At 47.9% G+C, this 21,353-nt stretch overlaps 1 protein-coding gene across 6 annotated transcripts in view; it reads right to left on the bottom strand.

Moving 5' to 3' along the window:
* The window catches only part of LOC135919543 (protein Shroom3-like), a 612,939-nt gene that overhangs the window by 330,439 nt on the left and 261,147 nt on the right, over positions 1 to 21,353 (bottom strand). Inside the window, exon 1 of one of the 6 annotated variants that reach the window (XM_065453439.1) lies at positions 1,960 to 2,484. The exons of the other annotated variants lie outside the window; for them this stretch is intronic. The gene's annotated coding sequence lies outside the window, so the exon portion shown is untranslated. Of the gene's footprint in view, positions 1 to 1,959; positions 2,485 to 21,353 lie in introns of those variants that run through there. 6 annotated transcript variants of the gene reach the window in all.

Here is a 21,353-nt window from a genome sequence, read left to right as displayed (position 1 = left end):
CTAAGGAGCAAAGCTGTGCTTTCTTAGAAATACATTGGCGCCTTATTCATCCTGTAGCTGTGGCATAACTTTTTGTTACGGCAAGGAGTAAAGCTCTGCCCTTCAGATTGGCATTCTTCGCACATCGTTGGCTCGCTCACCGACTGGAAAATGTTTACAAACATGTCTGCATGCTATCACCTGCAGCGCAGCTGCAGCACCGACAACGTGATGACGTCATCTGGATACCGGGATATAAGTGGGCTGAAAGAACAACCAGCACGCATAAACAAACACTACTGCATAAGAGCAGAATGAAAACAAAGACATAAAACAAAAATAGGAGCCGGTTTCTTTTTCCGCTGACCGTGGTCGGCCGATGGCGAGAAGGCGCGTCAGGCCACCGAAGGATGACTCATGCAGAACGCGCCCAGACCGTACCCTGCAAAGCTTCGACACAGCCCCTACGAACCTCTTTCGGAGAGGAACATTTACGCCTGCTGCAGAGCGGCACTGCAGTATGCCGTATAGAGTGCCCCACAAATTTTACTAGTGAGTGCTATATTGTACACGCGAGCTGGAAGCCCGCGGTTCAGTTAGTATGGAAGTGATGGGCGTGTTACACGGACTAACTCCGTCCTTCTGGCTTCGAACGGGTTTTGTGACTTCGCAAATTGATCATTTTCAACAGAACATTGCGTTACATGTGCAACAATTCCCGACAATTATGCACGTGTCTTTTCGCATTCATAGGGTTACGAAAAACGTAGAATTGCTTAAAAATTTAGGTCAGTAAGCGCAGGCAAAGCGAAAGAAATAAAGTCACAATAACGTCTGAAATCGCAAGCACAAATATTACACAAATACAAGTGTTACCCATAATTCCCGTGGCAGCTTAGCAGTCGCAGCGCCACAGTTCTCTCTGGTAATTTTTCTGTAGTAAATTTTATGCCCGCCCCGATGAACCTCGTTTTTGGCGAAAACTTTCGTCTGCCACGGAGGCGAATTGCAGGGTGCCGCCGAACTTTGCACCAGCTTCAACTCCGTGGGCGCAAGAGGCTGCGCCGTGCTCCAGGGCGTTGCCTATAGTGAAAACACAGCCAGCGCGTTTGAAAATCTCTGCAGCGTCAACAAAGACGTCCGGCCACGGCGTGACAGGCCGCCGCGGCGTTGCGTGAAGCCTGCGGCACGCCTCAGTGGACGCCCCGGAACGGAACGCGGTGCGTGCGACTTCTGCACCAGGCTCGCCAGTCGCCCGAAGCGTGAGTCAAAAGCTGGCGCACATAAAGGACGGAAGCAACTCAATCGTTGCCCCGCATACAGAAACGCACCCGAAACCAGACACCGCGCAAATAACAGTCGGGTAAGTGTAACACAATGACTACTAAATTCGCCGAAGTTGAACCACGCACGCCCAGCAGCATTGCGCGTGAAAGCATATTCCGTACGACGAAGTCAAAACAGAGCCCGTAACAATGGTCGCTATACGCCTGACGGCGCAGAATCAAGGCTAGAGTAGGGAAAAGTGCGCGTGAAACCCTATTCCTTGCAGCAGCATGCGGAGAGAGAGACGGGGATCACCGCACTCGAAGAAGTACGATAGTGCGGAGAAATGCGAGCGAAACGTCACGCTTCGGAACTATTCCACAATTCGAGAAACAGAGAACGAAAAGGTAGTTACCGCGTTCGTCTGTTATAGCCATGGAAACACGGGAATAATACTTCAGCAATGACAACAACAACCATTTCAAATCAAAGTGTGTGCTCCATACGTACTTAACTTAAACTAACTTGCTCGGATAATTACAGCATTGCATCCTTTAGGCCCGACGTGTGCCTTTCATTACCGCGTGACACGTGCTAAATTTGCTCTTGTTCCCCGCTCGCACACTAACAATCCAAACGACCAGTACAAGCAAAACCGACAAAAAAGAACAAAAGGAATTAGAAGAGGAAGGTCAGACGACGGTTTCCTCTTACCTTCACACGAATCACCCGACTCGTATGCGTGTATCCAGACAGACAGTCAGGCGGTTTCCGCCCTGCGACGATGACCACGTCGGCACGCCGCTGAACACGCGGAACAAAGTGAAGGCCGCCCACTGACAGCAAATACGTGATGTAACAGACGTTGTGGATCTGTACGAAAGTGTCCTCGGCGGTTCCCTTTCGCTCCACCGCTTTCGAGCCGAAGTTACACACACATACACACGACGACACTCACACTCGCCGGTTACGAGTATCGTTCACCCACGGGCAAGCTCCGCAGCAGCCGCTGATACCGACGACGACGACCATGCGTCACCGGCGGACGATTGTAAACATGTAGAGCAACAGGTGCTTGCAGCGGCGATGGCCCTGCTGCGCCCTCGCTGCACGACGCGTGCAAGAGGCCACCACCACCACCACAGGTTCGTGGACGAGGGAGCCGCGCGGGGTTTTCCCCGGTTTCGGAGAGCGACGAGGACAGCCTCCGAAGAAGAGCAGAGTGCCGGCGTCCCATGCGCCCGTGCGGGAGAAGAGAAGGCGCCGCTGCCGGGGCGTGCGTCCGCGGCGAGCGGGCGAGAGCGCGCGCGAAGCTCCCCCGCACACTCGGCAGCGAAGAGGGGCCAGACACGGACGCCGCGGATGAAACAAGCCAGGGCAGGGAACGCGGAGCGCAATCGCGAGTCGGCGCCCACTTGTGCTGTCAGACGACGCCGACGTTCCGATAGAGTTGGCGCTGCGTCGCCAAGTAGCGCTTTCACTTTTCCGGCTAAATACCGAAGCCGCCTCCCCCTCTCGCAGCTCCGCAAGCTTCCGCGGACTCGCATGGCGCCGGCAGCGTCATTCATTTCGTTCCTCTGACTCCGATTTGGAAAGGGGAGAAGACATTGGGAAGGTCATGCCCTCGCCCGGTATGGCATTCTCAGAGAGAGCGAGGCAAGGAAATGTTCTTCAGCTTTGTTTGTTGAAAAGAGAATTGCCAACTTCTCCCTTGCTTCATTCTCGACGTAGAAATTTTTCAACCGGAATTACACTTTTTCTCTGATATTATTCTTATTCCCCCCCCCTTTTTTTTTGTTAACAAACGACAGAGACATTTCGGCGCTAGTGAAAAGGTGCTGGCTACGTCTTATCACACCGCAAAAAATGAAGATGCTATCGCGAAAAGCGGCGAGGATGCGACAGGTGAAGAAGCACATAGCACCTGTATTTATTCCGTAACTATAAAGAATGAAGGACTATCGCATACTCTATCGCAAGCGTGCGCTATTTAAAAGCATGGCAGAGCGCAGTCCTGATGAGAGAGAGGGAGGTCGGGAGTGTGGAAGAGCGTATTAATCCTTGCTCTGGGAGATATCGAATAGCTTTGCGGAAGCCCGTTTTCAAAGAAACCTATACCGATTCATGTCCCCCTTTTTAATTCGCAAAACCTGTCTCGTTGTATAGCGCATCTGAAAGACACGATCCACAAATGAAAAACTCGTTGCCACTGACATCGCCACAGCAGTATCAGCAAACTGGGCATTCGGCAAAGTACAGCAACAGAACGAGAGAGGGAAATTGAGGCGGAAGTTTTCCAAAGAAAGAAAGAAAGAAAGAAAGAAAGAAATGGCTCTTTTTGGAATGCAGCCCCGTTATCGCCTGCTAAATTGCATACAGGAACGTCTTTTATCTCTCTGTTTTTTTTTTTCCTTTTCACAGCCACTGCTTTATCAATTCTTCTCCACACACTCCTCAACGAAGTTCCAGGACGAACCATAGGGTCAGTCGATGGGCATGAATAGGCTATTTCGTCACTTAGGGGCGATGAGGCCAAACGCGTGTTTCTTTCTTTCCGCGTACTTACCCAACATGACTTTGGTCACACGGGTGACAGCTATCGTGCAAGCGTTAAAATGGCGTGCGCGTGCTCCCACGTGAATCATAAACTAAAGGAGAAAAAAAAAGAATTTGACGGATTTCAGCTCGCTGCCAAAGCAAATCATCCTAAAATGAACTAAATCTTGTCACCGTGTGTAGACATCAAAGACAAGCGCAAAGCCTTCCGTTTTGATATCACCAGTTAAACAACGATGTAGATAGTGACAATGGCTGCCGAGCTAAATGCCGCGGCTTTTGTATGATTTGCAGCGCGACTAGGACGTGACCAGTATATGCCTATACTGTGCTCGATATGAATACATAGTAAATACCGATATGTGGCCCTCATATAGAGTGAAATAATAAAATCCAGCAAACTATTAACTTTACGTTTAAGCCCGTGCACGTATTCATGACGCTGCGAGAAGCAGCACGCGCACCACTGCATCGTTCTATAGTTAGTTACGAGCAGAACTTGCTTCTCGCAAGCCCAACAGATCGCTACAGTGTCAGTATATGCCCTACGCAGCGGCTCCCTATAACCACGCAGAACTCACGATTATCAGAGCACGTATTCACAAAACTTCTCTGACGCAATGGCATTCCCCCATAACGGCCAATTGGCGACGAATTTACATAGGACGAGTTTTGCAAGTAGGAGCTTCTGAGCCAATACAATGTAGCGATTACTATCACTCGGTTCTATTCCTTCATTACCATCCACCGTCCACGACTGGCTGACCTTGCTGACAACGTAGGCGCGGAGCACCGTTAAGACGAAGCACGAGAAGAAAGATAAATGGAATAGAATCATTGCATTATTCCGAGCTTGACTGCGTGATGTAATGAAGCACGCTGTAGCCAATATTCGGGCTAGTAAAATACAAAAACAAACACGGCGACAACGTTCTCCGGAACTAAGCATGTGCTGGTGGGCTAGTTGGTTAAGCATGATTACAAAGGCGGCGCCGAATAAAACAACACACGTGCTTGTCTCGTGTCTCCCTTCTTCGTGTGTTGTTTTATTCGGCGCCGTCTTTGTAATCGTTCTCCGGAAAACGAATACTGCGCCCGCTACCGCCTCGGGAAGCGCTGTCGTAGCCATACCACTGTCTCGCTTGCCCTCCGAACGCTAGGCACCTTGCACAAGTAACGCCGAAAGGCATCGGACAGTGCGACACACACGCGAGGGCGTACGCTCGGCGAGCACAGATGGTTGTACCACAGCGCGCAGTATTCCTGCGCCGTCCCTGCGTCCCGTAGTTTCTCGCGTACTGGTCGCACTTTCTCTTCGGCGAGCGGAAGCAGCATTATAAGCGTTCTTTGTTGCTTCTCCGTAGCGCGCCATTCACATAGGCGCAGTTTTTATGGTGCGGAAACAGCGAGTCGAGCGCCGAGAAAAGGAAAAACGGCCGCAACCGAGACAGGATAGCGACAGATGCGAGCAATGCGAAAGAGAAATGCTCCGCGATGTTTAGTCTAAAAGGGCAGCCCGGAGGCGAAGCAGCTGAAACAGCGGTGCACCAGAAAGCGACCGGTGGTCCGCAGCGGGGTGAACAGCCCGAGCTAAGCAAACAAACTGCGGGAGAAGCAGAGACCGCGAAGACGAGCGGAGACGGGGGGCGAAAGCTATACAAAGAACGACCGTGTGGACCTGGGTAAAGAACGCGGCCGGTTATGGGCTTCTGGAAATTGTCAGTCTGGTCTTGCACATATAACCTTAAAGAGACACGAAAAGGAAACATTAGATTATGTTGAACAATAGTTTACAGGTTAAGTGGAGCTGGCATGGCGAATAGTTCGTTCTTACCGGTAGAGGAAGCTTGGTATAGGCCACAAAAGACACGCGAACGAAAGACACGGACCTGCGCCAGGTTTGAAACTTCAGCACTGGTTGATATACATATTACAGCGAAGCTGTCTATGGCTAGGATCCCAGGATTCCTTTGTGACGTAAAGTCGACAGAAAACTATTATCATCTATGGCTCATACCCCCAGGTGCAACGGTTCATATCCACGCAGGGCAGAGGCTACAAACACTAAGTAAAACGAAGCGAAAAGCACATACATTCTTTGGAATCACGCATATAACATCGAGAATAGCATACGTTTCAATAAAGAACAAGCTCAACACAAGCAGCGGAACCACGTAATTGATGATAAAGCGCACCTGCGCGTATACATGCAATGCGAAACGCGTAGATCTCCTCGCATACGTTTCTCGGTAAATTTCACTGTTGCGCCAGCGGCCGCGACGACGGCAGCTTGACTGTATAGCATGTATACGAAGCAGGGAGTGACGTAACTATACTTTCTTACGGAAAATAAGAACCGCCTAAAGCAACTGGTTTGTGTTGTGAAAGTGCTATGGGAAGGCCACGTATAGCGACGGCGGCTGAAGAACAGTGCGCAACCGAGGCGCGGCGAATTTCTCTTCCCTCTGGTCCACTCTATGTAGGAGCACGAAGTAGCGGCACAAAAAACGTTTTAGGCTAATAATTAGGTAGAGTGCATGCTGATGTCCCCACGTGAATAATTTCAACCTACGTCGCAAGGGTAATCGTTCTAGTTGCTGCTTACAGCTACGCTGTTCAACCACCGTCAGAGCGCGGATTGGAGACAGTTTTTTATGACAGCGTCTGGTATGCACTGGCCTTACAGTTAAGTGATGAAAAGAGTCCATACAGCAAAGAAATCAGCACATGGAAGAAATCAGCTGAAGCTGTGAGCTCATATCTGCGGGCGACGTATGAGCAAATAGTGTTTGGTGCGTTCCAGAGCCCAAAATTTAATTTGACGGAGCCGCTAAAAGGCTCGTGCACATGTGCGCTTAAACCGAGATGGTATTTGCTCAGGACCGGAAGAGAGAGACATGCTTTGCCACGAACCCTACCCGTAAACCTTCTACGCGGGACAGTCAGCTGAACTGTTGCGGACAGAAGCGAGCAGTCAACAGCACTCAGCTCTCCCACGTGGTACTCTCCTTCCCAAGGGTTGACCCTTTGACAGTTATACTTAATTCGGTGACCTTTCGAGGACCAACGCATACAGCGTGTCAGGACCGAATGCCGGGCCGAAATCCCTCCAAGCGCGCTTAATACCAAGGGTGCGGTCACGGCACTGGAAATTAATTAACGAGAAGCGACTCTGCGGTCTTGAAATCTCGGGACACCGATCGGAATGGCGGTTCTCATTAGCCGGTCGTCGATCTCGCCGCCACATTTTAACCGTCAGACGGCGTCGAAGTGATCGCAACCCACGCGATCCGCAAGAGCGCATTTGCGAGGCCGGGAGCGTGCGGCGAAACGCGACGGGCGAGTTATGCGCACCGTCGTGCGGCGAGACACGTAGCGGAACGCGAGCAACTTCGGGCCTCAGCCTACGCGGCCATCCGAGGAGCGCTTACTCGCCTTACCACGCGGTTCAACAGGCGTGCCCCATGCTGATTGCACGGGGAATTCGATAAGCCCGGCGTGCGCGGTCCTCAGAGAACGGAACGTGGCCCAGAGCCGTCACACACGCTCCCTAGCTGCGGCGCGGCGGCTGTGGGGTTCCGCAACTGAATGTGGGATCACGGAGATTTGAGTGGCGCCCTTGGCTGCCGCATTTTTAATGGAGGTGCACCTCGGGAACTTCGCCAACATAGGTTTATAACCATGTGTGTGGAGTTTCTTAGGGAGTACTTTGTCTGGCGCGACTGTCCGGTCTGCCAAGGACTTGCGGATACCTAATGATACACATTGAGAACGCCGCTTGGTATACCGCTGGTAGCGCGTAACTGTGCACGCTGCTTATTACGTTCGTGCTCCTCTCTCTCGTTCTCTTTATATCTCCTTACCACTTCTTCCCGAGCAGGGTAGCCAACAATAACTACCTCTGGCTAACTTTCCTGTCCTTTTACGCATAATTTCTATCTTGATGGAGGTGGAATACAGGGAAGCCCGCACGCTGCGATTTTAGGGTGCATTAACGAACACAAATGGTGTTGACGTAAATTGGGAACACTTAACCGTGCGGCATTCGGGCGCCTAGCAAACATATTCTCCATCGAGAACGTTCGGAGTTAATTTCACGTTTGCGTGTAATGTACAGCGTGACACTTCAGGGGAGCCACGCACTTGCGCATTACCGATGATAGCTTGGCGATATCAATATAATGCTGATAGGATCTGCACCATCCTTTTCGTTACCTCGATTGCCGCTTGGTCAGCGAATACACAGATTGAAGGTTACGTCCTGCAAAGTGATTTACTGAGAATACGGATTCAGTTAAATCGTAATGCACTGAGATGCGCGCTTGCAACTTCTAAGTATTTGAAACTTCCTCTGTGCACACCTGATAGAAGGAAACCGCGCTTGTTTATTTGCCAACGTGTGTTCTAATTACCCGAGATAGTCTCGAGATCTTTGTACCTTTCAGTCATTGAAAATGGCAATAACCGCAGCAGGATGCCCACGTATACTTCACCGTGCGTTGGGAAAGACGATCAAAGAAACGTCAACCAGTAAAACAAAATCCTGTAAGAACGAAACGGTAAACAGGAAACGTTCGTGCCATGACACAAACTACGTTTCAAGAGGTGTACATTTCGAAGGTATGAAAATGCTTATGCTGTATTTATTTAATATATATATATATATATATTGTCTAGGCTTCCGCTATTTTACTACTCTTTATTTACGTAAAACTTGTGAGGAAATTGCGATGTATACGTGGGTATAGGTTCTCTCTGCCTTCTCTCCACTGAAGATTGTATCCACCAGCTGCAACCAGCAGCGAGCTTGAGATAAAGTAAGTTTCAATAATAATAATAATAATAATAATAATAATAATAATAATAATAATAATAATAATAATAATAATAATAATAATAATAATAATAATAATAATAATAATAATAATAATAATAATAATCAACACTCGCCTGTTTTATGTCCCCTGCAGGACGAAGGCCTCAGCCTGCGATCTCCAATTAACCCTGTCCTGCACCGACCGATTTCAACTAGCCTCTACGAATTTCCTAATTTCATCGCTTCATCTTATCTTCTGCCGTCTTCGACTACGTTTCCCTTCTCTTGGTACCCATCCTGTAACCCCAATGGTCCAACGGTTACCTAACCGGCGCATTAAATGACCTGCCCAGCTCCATTTTCTTTCTCTTAATGTCAATTAGAATATTGGCTATACCCGTTTCCTATCTGATTCAGACTGCTCTCTTTCTGTCTCTTAACGTTATCCCTAGCAATCTTCGTTCCATCGCTCTTTGCGTGGTCCTTAACTTGTTCTCAAGCTTCTTTGTCACTCTCCAAGTTTCCGCCCAATATGTCAGCACTGGTAAAATGCACTGATTGTACACCTTCCTTTTCACTGATAATGGTAAAATTCCAGTCAGAAGCTGACAATGTCTGCCGTATGCGATCCAGCCCATTTTTATTCTTCTATGAATTTCCTTCTCATGATCAGGGTTCCGTGTGATTAATTGGCCTAGGTAAACGTACTCCTTCACAGACTCTGGAGGCTGACTTGGGATTTTGAACTCTTGTTCCCTTGCCCGACTATTCATCATTATCTTTGTCGTCTGCATATTAATTTCCAACCCCACTCTCACACTCCCGCTGTCAAGGTCCTCAATCATTTGTTCTAATTCGTCTGCATTGTTGCTGAATAGAACAATATCATCCGCAAACCGAAGGTTGCTGAGGTATTCACCGTCGATCCTTACTCCTATGCATTCCTAATTTAATAGTTTGAATACTTCTTCCAAACACGCAGTGAATAGCATTGGACAGATTGTGTCTCCCTGTCTGACCCCTTTTTTTATAGGTACCTTCCTGCTTTTCTAGTGTAGTATTAAGGTAGCTGTGGAACCTCTCTAGATATTTTGCAAGGTATTTACGTAAACGGTATGTACTCCTTGATTACGTAATGCATCGATGACTGCTGGTACCTCTACTGAATCAAATGCCTTTTCGTAATCTATGAAAGCCATATAGAAAGGCTTATCGTACTCTGTGGATTCCTCGATTACCTGGTTGATGACATGGATGTGATCCATTGTAAAATATCCCTTCCTGAAGCTTGCCTGTTCCTTTGGTTGGCTACAGTGTTGCTTTCATTCTATTGTAGATTATCCTAGTGAATATTTTACATAATACTGGGAGTAAACTAATGGGCATATAGTTTTTCAGATCTTTAACGTCTACCTTTTTGGGGATTACTATAATGCTTGCATTCTTCCAGTTTTCTAGGACCATTGCAGTCAATAGACACTTTGCATAAAGAGCCGCCAGTTTTCCGAGCATTATGTCTCCTCCATCGTTGATTAAATAGACTGTTATTCCATCTTCTTCTGACGCTTTTCCACAGTTCATGTCTTGCAAGGCCCTTCTGACCTCATCGTTAGCTATAGGAGGACTTTCTGTATCCTGTTGATTACTGTTTCTAATTGAGGCATCCTGACTCCTCTAGGTACTGTACAGGTCAGTATAGAATTCTTCCGCTGCTTTTTCTATATCTTCGAGATTGCTGATGATATTACCCTGCTTATCTTTCAGTGCATACATTTTGGTTTGTCCTATTCCAAGTTTCCTTCTCAGTGATTTCAGTGATTTCTCACTTCTTCAGTCTTTCTCACGTTATAGTTTGTAATATCACTTATTTTCGCCTTGTTGATCAGTTTTGACAGTTCCGCGAATTCTATCTTATCTCTTGAGTTGGACACTTTCATTCTTTGTCGTTGCTCTATGAGGTTTTTAGTAAGGTGGGAGAGCTTGCCTACTGATTGCCTTGGTACCTTGCCTCCCACTTCGATTGCTGCCTCTGAAGCCAGCCTAGTTACGGTTTCATTCATTACCTCCATGTCATCTTTATCTCTCTGTTCTAAGGCTGCATATTTGTTTGCAAATACCAGCCTGAATTTGCTTGCTTTTACCCTTACTGCCTCTAGCTTGACCTGTTTTTTTTGATCAGTTTTACTCTTTCTCTGTTCAAATTGAGGTGAATCGTAGCCCTCACTAACCTATGATCCCCGCACTTTACCCTACCTAACACTTGTACATCGTGCACTATGCTGGGATCAGCAGGAAGTATGAAATCAACTTCATCTCTTGTTTCACCATTAGGGTTTTTTCAGGTCCACGTTCTGTTGCTACGCTTCCTGAAAAAGGTGTTCATTATTCGAAGCTTATTTCTTTCTGCAAATTCTACCAGCATCTCTCCTCTAGCGTCCCTAGAATCAACGCCGTAGTTGCCACTTCCTTGTTCACCAGCGTGGTTTTTCCCCACTTTTGCATTGAAGTCGCCCATTACAACCGTATACTGAGTTTGCACTTTTCTCATCGCTAATTGAACACCTTCATAAAACTGATCTACTTCATCAACATCCTGACTGGATTTTGGATCGTAGGCTTGTACTACCTTTAATCTGTACCTCTTATTAAGTCTGATTACGACTACTGCTACCCTCTCAATAATGCTGCAGAATTCGTCAATGTAGCCCGCTGTGTCCTTATGGATTAGTAATCCTACTCCGTATTGCTTCTTATGTGGGAGACCTCTATAGCAGATGACATGTCCGTTATTCAGCAACGTATAAGCCTCACCAGTTCTTCTAATCTCGCTAAGGCCGATGATATCCCAAACAATGTGTTATAGTTTCTCAAAGAGTCCTGCTAAGCTAGCCTCACTCGACAGAGTTCAGCAATTAAAGGTTGACAGGGTCAGTTTCAATCTCTTGATATTTATTTATGGTGAGCTGTGGGAAGTCGGCACCGAACGACGATAAATCGTAGAATGGCTTCATACATGGCGTGGCAGTCATAAATACAGAGAGGTAATCGGTAGAAGACATGCACAGTGCGCGCAAACCAAAACGGGCAGACGATGACGATTTGTGTTTTTATGGCGCACGAGAGTTGCAATGTGGGCTTGTTGGTAATGCATCTTCAAGGGGAGTATGGTAGCGCGATTCAAAGACGGGCAAGAGAAGACACAAGCGCTGTGTGTGTCTCTTTGTGTCTTCTCTTGTCCCGTCTTTGAATCGCGCTACCATACTCCCCTTGATTATGGCGCAGCCACAAAACCCTGAGCAACACACGTTCGACAGCGTAGCAGACATTATGAGTCTCTTTGTCTCGCGGAAGCCTCCGCAGAGCTCTTGTTTTGTTCTTTAGCTGTTGACGTGATGCTCAGGTAGGAGCACCAAGAATATATAGAATATAACAGAACCCTGAGGTAACTGCAGATTGAATTAAAACTCCAGTTGCGTGATACTGGCACGATTGAAATTCTAGGAGCAAAGAGAGAAAGAGTCTTTAGCGTAGACACTCTAGTGCAGGTTAACATAACAGCTCGACGAAAGCTGACTCACCGCACTGATTTTGTTCTCGTACGGTGTCACAAACAAAACAACAGCAACAGAACTGACACTTCGTTGCGTTTGCAAAGTAAACAAATTTCCCATCACTTCCCGCTCTATAAACAGCCTTTAAGTCGTGCTCTATTAAGCCTCATGGAATAAAATAATAATGCCCTCAGTCACGGATCACTAGCAAAGAATACAGCCAAATAGAAGCGTTCTCTGAGCTTACATTTGCGCGTCGTGAAGGCCCAACGTGGGGCCGCTCCGTCCGAGCTTATGGCTCCAGCCAGACTGCAGCTTATCGCGGCGGCATTCCTTTTCGGATACCGTCCTCGAGAGGAGCAACTTACGGCTTTTGGCGGGATAAGATTTAGCGGCACTCGACTGCTGTTTTCGCTCCGGTCTCTCCTACGGGACGCCAGTCGCGACTACGGTGCATATAGTTCCAATCCGGTCCTTAGTACGAAAATCGAACTCTATACAGCATTGTCAAAGCGTCGCCCAAAGGCACGGCAAGATTTCCCCGAGCGCCGGAAATTATGCCTCACCACGCGATAACACTTCACTCCGGGCACAACTTTTTGCTTTTCGAACCACAAGCGGAGCACGTGTAGCCCTGCGAGCGCCAAGATAAGGAGGACACGGAACTCAACCACGGCGAAGAGATAAGAAATTTCTGCCCTTTTCTCGTATTCGCGCGTGCCAGTGAACTGCAGGCAACGTGCGCTTATTACAAAAAATTCCATATTTCTGTGTTTGCAATTTTATCAGAAGCAAGTAGAAGCGGTTAATCTCTGCTGCCCCTAAGTAAATGTCGATATAACTGCACAAACGGACTAAAGCTGCCGACGCGGGGTAAACAACTTCCCTATTTGACATCACTTTTTGTCCAACGTTCTTATCAGTCAGACCTTAGCGATCAGACATAAACAGATCCAGTTCAGCGTTCTCCGCGTATGCATGGAGGCGCGTGAAGTGGGACCACGGGCGCAATCAACCACATCCAGAGGCGTTTAGTAAAGCGTTGCGTGTCGCTCAGAGACTGCGGCGCCAAGTCGTGAAAAGGGCGTTGACACGGGGCAAGGCAACAAGACGGGCGGCAAAACGCTAACGTGCAACTAACGTTCGTAGCGTGTTGCACAACCAAAGCATCGTCATGAGTAAACCAGGGTGCTGGCCAGGAGCTAGTTAGTACATGACGCAACGCCACAAAAACCTACAACAAATACAATATATCTGTGATCATACATACTTTAAAGTGAGGTGAGGCAGAGCGAAAGCCCATTTTAGAATTTCTTTTTGGCGAAAGCGACAAAATGCTGCCGCTGCTGCTGTCTACAATATCAAGAACGTTGAATGTGGTCCGTAAGCAGGTGGCTTTCGCTACGATAGGCTTGGCCGTGCTGTCACGTTATCTATGGAAGCCACGCAAAACACTAAGTGGTGGTACGCGCGTAAACAAAGGCAGCTCTGCGACACATAGTGAAGAAGAGATAAAAAAAAAAACAGGCGTAGAACAGGTGCGGGCAAACACAAACGATAATACGATAGCTCTCTTTTACGTTTTTTTTTTCTTTTCCTTTCTCTGTCTCTCCCTTTATCGGCGACACTGAATAACACTCTGCAACAGAGGTCACACATCTGTATCATTGTCTACCGATAAAACTGTTGCCCCAGGTAATGCCATAATTACATAAAGTATACTTATTAACTAAGGTTTGTCCGCTACTTAGTAATGTGATTATGTATAAAGTGACTGTGTGAATTATCTTGCGACTACAGAACGCCAATAATGACAGCGACGCTACCGCATCCATGTCCTCACGTCTGCAGCTTTCCTTTTCGCTGTTCTGTTATGCACTATTCGCTGTTACGTAAGCGCGCGATAACGCTGAATACGGACTACTCAGACTGTCCGTGAACTCGCCACTCATCGGCACCTCGCTGACTCACACGACAGATGCGCGTATACATATACTGCGCCGTTCGTAATGCTCCATAAAGGTGGCCTATTTGAACAGGCACAAGCTGTTGAGTAAAGGAATCTTCATCGTGAGAGTGAAGCGGAAAACTCGTTTCATACTCAGGCGCGCTGATTCTGTCGCCGTCCATCTCGAACAACATTCCAGGGGCCAGTACCACGCGCGAGCCACCTCCCGCGCCGCGCCTTCTTCTTTTACCCGCGCATAATATAAAACAAGCCAGCGAGGACCTCAATCTCTGAGTTCCGTCATGCGAAAATTAGAAACGACCGTTCTCTTATCGAGATTTTACTGTAATAACACCGTGCACACACACTCACACACACACACACGCACACACACACACACATATATATATATATATAATTCAAGGAAAAGTTCTGTAGGTCCGGTGCATAGGTAGTTGAATAAACGAAGGAGCACACTTACGAAAATTGCATTTTTAATGTCTTAACGTATCGGGCCGTGGCACGGCCCGAAACGTTAAAACAGTAAAAATGCAATTTTCGTAAGTGTGCTCCTTCGTTTATTCAACTAACTATGCCGATGATGACTATTATATATATATATATATATATATATATATATATATATATATATATATATATATATATATATATATATATATATCAGTGGAACTACACCATACAAGGCAGTGTGCCATATATGTGCTTCCTTCATCGTACAACACATACAACAAATCACCAGAGTAAAACATCGGCCAGGAGGCGAGCGTTTTATTCTTCTGTTGTTGATAAGGCAGAAAATAGACACATTTGCACCTGCATATAGCCGAAGGCACTCGACTAAGGAACCTGCTTATCTCACACAGGGCTAGGGCAATGATCAGGCCAATTATCTCGCATTCAAGGCGTCCGCACTACCTATAACACCTTCACAGCCGACCGATAAGAGGCGACTCGAAGACAACACGTCCAGGCCTGGCCGATCGCAAACAAAGCAAATTCTCGCCGTAGGTGCGCTATATACTGTGCCCGAAACGAAACCCGTGTTTACCGCCGGCAATATTTAGCCCTCGGTGGGGCCCATGCAACAAGCGCTGTCTCCTCCGTCCGCAATCATCCTCGCATGCTGTATAGCCGCTGCCTAGAAACAAGGTAGCCGCAGGGGCAACGTGCACTCAAGTGAACGTGGAAAACGCCGGGCCAGGCGAAAGAAAACTGCCCGCAGGAAGAAACACTTTCACCGCCGCGTCTTCTTAGCCCGCGGTGGAAGCACGGGTGGAAGCACGCTGACTTCCCAAGCGGAAGGAAGAAGCACAAGTAAGGCTTGAGAGGAGAGCGTCCGGGGACAAACAACGCGCCCCCGAGCGCACACAGATGTAATCGCGCTCACTGCCCCGACGCCGTCATGGTCATCATTATTATTATCATCATCATCATCTCCTTCGTAATCCCGAGACGACTGACCTACTTTCTCTCGGTGCACAGAGCGTCGTCGACATTCCGGGCAGCCTGCTTCTGCAAACGGGGCCGGTAATCGGGTGCTGCAAATGTTTCTGCCGGCCCCCAAATTTCGGTACCCCAGGGGGCCGCATTTGTATGCGCACTTTGAACGACAAAAGAGTAGAAAAGCGTGCTATCTGCAGCGGTCTACAGCAAACACTGCGCCACCTCCACTCCATCCCGATTTCCCCGGCTTTGTTCCTTTTTTTTTTCGCTTCTTTCTTTATATATATATAGACACACGCACACACACACTACCGTTTGCATGCCCCCTTGTAAACGATAGTTTCTTCAGGGGCAGAGCCGGTGCAACTTTACAGATTATAATCATCTGTTGCTGTTGTTCTTGTTGTTATTGTCGTTTTTCGCCACAGTTTTCGCATTCCAGTTGGAGAACTTCCTTGCAATTTATTTCTAATCGTTCATTTTTGCTTGACCGAGCATTCCGTCTTGTCTGCACAGTTGTCTATCGCTGCCTTTTTCCTTCCTTTCTTTATTTTTTGCCGTCTTTCGCTAGTTTTACATTCCTCGATCAACCGTCGTTTCCACTGCACCGGTGCAAACATCGCGGCGACATCTCGTCGAAACCTCGAAGAGCGCCTGTAATGGATGAAACGCCGAGTTGTCTCCGCCCAGAAGCGTCACATATCCAGGCACAAGGCAGAACCACTCATCAGGCGGTCAACGATGATCGATAGTTTACGAGCGTATACCTCTCAGGGAAGCAATATAGGGCGACACTTTCAGCCACTGCCTATGCATTAGACAGCACCACCGAAGAAAATGTTATCGTAAAGAAATGCTATTGGTACGACCCCAGACACAATAGACCTCCCACAGAGGCGTGAAAGCCGCTAACCAAAGATCCCACATTGTTGGCAAAACGGTCAGTGAAGCGACGAAAATTCTTCGATTCCGCTAAAAGTGACACTTCAACGAGCAAGAGTTAGATGACGCTGCAGACATACCTGGCTATAGTGTACCGATTCAAAGGTTGTGATTCGCCGGTATGTGAGTAAAATATTGCTTATTTATAATGTGTGTAAAGCGTTATCAGTCATCAGAAATCCACTTGGGTTCTCTATTTCGACAAGTGCTTCTCCTTAAGGCTAAGCAGGATGAGGAAGAACAACTCGTCTACCGTTATAACTGTGAACCATCTGTAAAAATCCTATCCTGTTGACGAAAGCAGGAGCAAACGTCTTTTTTTTTTGCGTATCTTACAGATAGAACAAACACAAAGGGCCTGCTGTTAACAGCGCAAAATGTAGACAAGAGACGAGACGAGAAGACACCACAAGCGCTGACTTTCAACAACGTTTATTTTGAAAGAAACACGGCTTCTTATATAGATAAGAAGCCGTGTTTCTTTCAAAATAAATGTTGTTGAAAGTCAGCGCTTGTGGTGTCTTATAGATAAGAAGCCGTGTTTCTTTCAAAATAAACGTTGTTGAAAGTCAGCGCTTGTGGTGTCTTATAGATAAGAAGCCGTGTTTCTTTCAAAATAAACGTGGTTGAAAGTCGGCGCTTGTGGTGTCTTCTTGTCTCGTCTCTCGTGTACATTTTGCGCTGTTAACAGCAGGATGGAAAACCAACCAGCCCAAGCTGCTATTCTATAGCGAAATACAAAGGGCATGTCACAGCTTCGTTATCCCGAACATGCACAGCCCGAATATGGGCAACGTAAATGTAAGATAATGCGAGAGGTATTGTTTCTCGATGCTATCGCCGTCTTACTGGATACGCGTGCACATCCCGGACTGTGAGCACTGTGCGTCGTGCCGTAGGCGGTTGGTCGAGTGCCTTGTGCTTGCCCGCTGAAATCACAAGAGAGCGTCAACAAGTGCACCAAGTGCACCTATGGCGTGTATATTCAAAGGTGAATTTCTAAAAGAGGAGTTTTGCGTATACGTGGCCGAAAATACTACGCCGCTCTGATGACACTATCAAGGCTATTGTGGCTTTTTCTGATAGGGCGAACTTAACATGGGACCTTAAGAATTGTCTTCACGTGTTTATCTTTTAAATTCTGTCTCCTTTATCCATGTCCATCAGCGTTCCTCTTCTCCTCCTCTTGCTTCTCCTAGTCATCATCATTAATTCTCTCTCTCTTTCTCTATTTCTGCATGTGGTCGCTTCCATCTCAACCCAAGGCTACTCGAGGCGAAACACAGTGGTTCGGGACGACGTCACTGCCTTTCGCCTCGTAATAGATCTCTGTCTCCCTCTCAAGTTGAGCTGATTGAGATGACCTGAAACTAAAGCGAAAAACAAGAACGCAATAGCGTCTTCCACTGTCACCGCTGTAGTATGAAGGCTTTCCTATGCTCTTCGCTTACGGATGCTTGCAGACAAGGCCGCGGATGCTCAATAGTTTCCGCTCACGCATCAACCTGCGGACCAGGCATTCCGTCAGTGACCGTCAGAAGGCGCAGCAGCATTGGGGGCAACGAACGCCCTTGAGAGGCCTTCGAGCTCTCTCTCTCTCTCTCGTCTCGAGGAGCACACGGGACGGACGCGCCACACGACGTCGCCGGGCAGCGCCGGCCGCGGCTTGCACAGGCAACCCCGAAGTGGGTCACAAACAGACGGGCTTCGTCGCCGCGCGCCGAGAGACGTCATCGGTGAAAAGCTGCGCGCACACGCAGCGCTCGCTCGCCGTGTGCTTCGCCACAGCAACAGCGGTTCCGGCATTGGGAATCCCGGCTGAGGCTCGGTGGAGGAACAGAGCGGAGACTCGCACGCGACTGGCTGGCGCGAGGAAGTAGACGGACGGACGTACACATGGATGGACAGATGGAGGCTTCGCGTGCCCAAGAATTTGCGTAACCGGCACGCTTCAACCAGAACTAAGCACTGGCTCAAATGAGTCTCCTGCTGACAACACCAACCACAAAAGAGGGAGAGGGGGGAGATGACCGAAAGAGGAGGCTACCCTAAATGCGCGGCCGGTGTAAGGTTATTATCTAGAGTCCTGCAGCTTCCATCGAACGCCATTTGATTTACATAGGCTTGAATATTCCCTCTTTGGACTACACTGACCGCTTTGATTTAATTTGGTTGAAGACTTCAAGCTGACGCCACTTGTGAGAGGCATAACACATTTCATTGTGTTAAAGAGTGCGGTAAAGAAATTTAATCTCCTGTAAATCTGTTTTGGCAATATTTGCATTCAACGGCACACTACGCATCGTTCTGCAGTGAGAGACCTGTGCACACGCGACCTTTTGAGATATATAGGACATCATGATTCCATTCGCTCTCGTTACGTCACACCAGACAGTGTCGACGGGGAGTGGGAATCCATTTTATTTAGAACAGCACGCATGGCCGATCTACGCGGTTGATACACAGTGGACGGGGCATGCCAGCTTCTCGCCAACAACGTGTACTTTCCGAGGATGCGCGCGCTAATGACCGCCACGTGGCCGCATGATGGTAACAATACTCGCTGTGCTACAACAGTGGTCCGGGACGGGCGCTTCAGTTCAGAGCCTGAAATGGGTCACCACACCGGCTGAGGCTTCGTCATCTCCGCCGTCATCGCAGGCCTCCCCTGCCGGGGCGGGCGTGACCGCTGGCGATGACGCTATTGCTGCTGCAAGCGATTGCAGCTCCTCCTGTTCATACGCTGAATGTGCGTGTGTGTGTGCTGTTGTCCATTCGAACGTGACCTGCAGAGCGCGCGGCGTGCGAGTGTGTCCTTTTCTATACTGCTGCGAACGACGTCGTGACTGCGCACATGCTGCAGCCACCCATGGTCTCCTCCCTGGATTGTCCCTTCTGGAAAGGACCGTCCGGGCGGTGAAGAAGAAGGGGAGAGGGGGATATGTTGATGCATGGTCGTCAGTAGTGTGACACCAATACACACATGTCCGGTCTGTGCGTGTAACCGCCCTAAAAATGAAGTTAGCCTACCCCCTCTACATTTCCCGTGGATTTTTTTTTCTTGTGATATAGATGTTACTTTTGCTAGATCAAACCTATAGAGTGCGTATTGACTTCCGGTAGGCTATTTTGTATTTCATCTTCTTTTGACTGCATAATGAATGTTGGCAGTCTAGAGACTTTAATTGGAGTTTAGTTTTTCTAACTATAGATTGGACCTTTTGGTAATACGGCTGCGGCGACGGTGGCGGCCTGTGGCAACAACACAACCACCACCTCACACTCAAAGTCTACAGCGCATATACACTTCTTGTAGACTTACAATTCTCCCTGTATAATGTCTGTAAAGACGGTGCTTATAGGTAGTTCATCCACAAGTTTACTTATGTAAGTCTATTTCTTTTTCTGCTCAACAGACACACAGAAGTGTTGTTTCATTCAGGATACATTAGCCCTGAAAGAGTGTGAGACATGCATAAGTTAACAGTCTGACTATTAGAAAATTCACAAACTTCATAGTAAAATAATCTACAGACTTTCATGGAATGTCTAAGTGAATCGTTGCGCAGAAAGACACCGCATGTGCGCCATGTGTCGATTGCATACGCCAGCTTCGTCATACCAGAAGGAGCCCGGTCGTAATTTCGATGCAAGCATAGCATAGCATTGATGCATAGCATTCAAGTGGAATCGTACAAGACTCAAGAAAGTTATATCTTTCAAACCTGGCGGTCTTCACAGAGGAATACCAATTAATTACCAACAGGCCCAAGTCGCTGCGGTTGTCAATTCATTACGTTTTATCCTTTGCCGCAGTACTTTTCTTTTCTTGCCATTAATGCTTACATTTTTTTCAAGCGCACTGCCCATGATTCCAAACAGCAGTAACTCTGCAGCTCTGCCTTGATGCCTGTTGACAAAGTGAGGTCTCGTTAGTTCGTGCGAAAAAAAAAAACAATAATAATTTCGGTTGGAAAGGTGTTTGCGTATTTTTTCTACCACCTTTTTTTTTTCTTTTGAATAACGTTCTACCTTCTCACAGAAATCAAACTTTTGCGCACAAAAGAGTTAAAATGTTCGCAGCGGGATACTCAAGAAAGAGATATCACACGTTGCGCTTTCACCGCCAGAAAATTATCGCGCGAGTTGCAATTGCGGGACATGCATAGGGGCACCCCTATAAGCGCGTTCCCGAAAGAGGCATCCAGCTGGAAGAAATGGAAGCGCGAACTGTCAGGGAAACTCACTGGCAACGAGCGCCCGTCACCACAGCCGTTGCTATCTCGGAATCGGCCATCCTTTAAGGCTATATGCAACCAAGAGAAAGAGAATATGTACAGAAAAGCAGAAATATTAACCGTAGGTGCAGTCGCGGTTGGCTACCCTGCAAAAGCGGAAGGATGCAGACAGCGAGGACACGAACTCAACCAACGCTAGGCGCGTATAAACGGCCCAAAGGCAGCGCTTTCAACGGCTATTATTTAGTTATTACGGGAGCTAGGAATCGGCCTTAAGCATAGCACTCATTCACCCTCTTGTTGCACATTGGGGCATGGTCACTGGATAATATACTGATGCGGGAACAGGAACGGCGAAAAGAAAGGGAAACTGACGCAGTTCCCAGTTTCGCATTCGTAAAGACAAGCTCCCGATCTCAACAGTGCGTATCGAGTGTTCTCGCTCAACCAGGACTCTACAGGATGCTTGAAGCAGCGCCCACACACGAACAAAAAACACCACGCAGCTTGCTTTTGGTTCTGTCGCTCATGCCCAAAGCTAATTGCGTGGTTAGTCATTAGAGTGAGCCTGGGGCGGAGGCATCCAGACGCGC

Source organism: Dermacentor albipictus, chromosome 3 (assembly GCF_038994185.2).
Source record: "Dermacentor albipictus isolate Rhodes 1998 colony chromosome 3, USDA_Dalb.pri_finalv2, whole genome shotgun sequence".
Taxonomy (NCBI): domain Eukaryota; kingdom Metazoa; phylum Arthropoda; class Arachnida; order Ixodida; family Ixodidae; genus Dermacentor; species Dermacentor albipictus.
The sequence above is the reverse complement of the archived record's forward strand: the minus strand, read 5'-3'. Positions and strand labels throughout refer to the sequence as shown.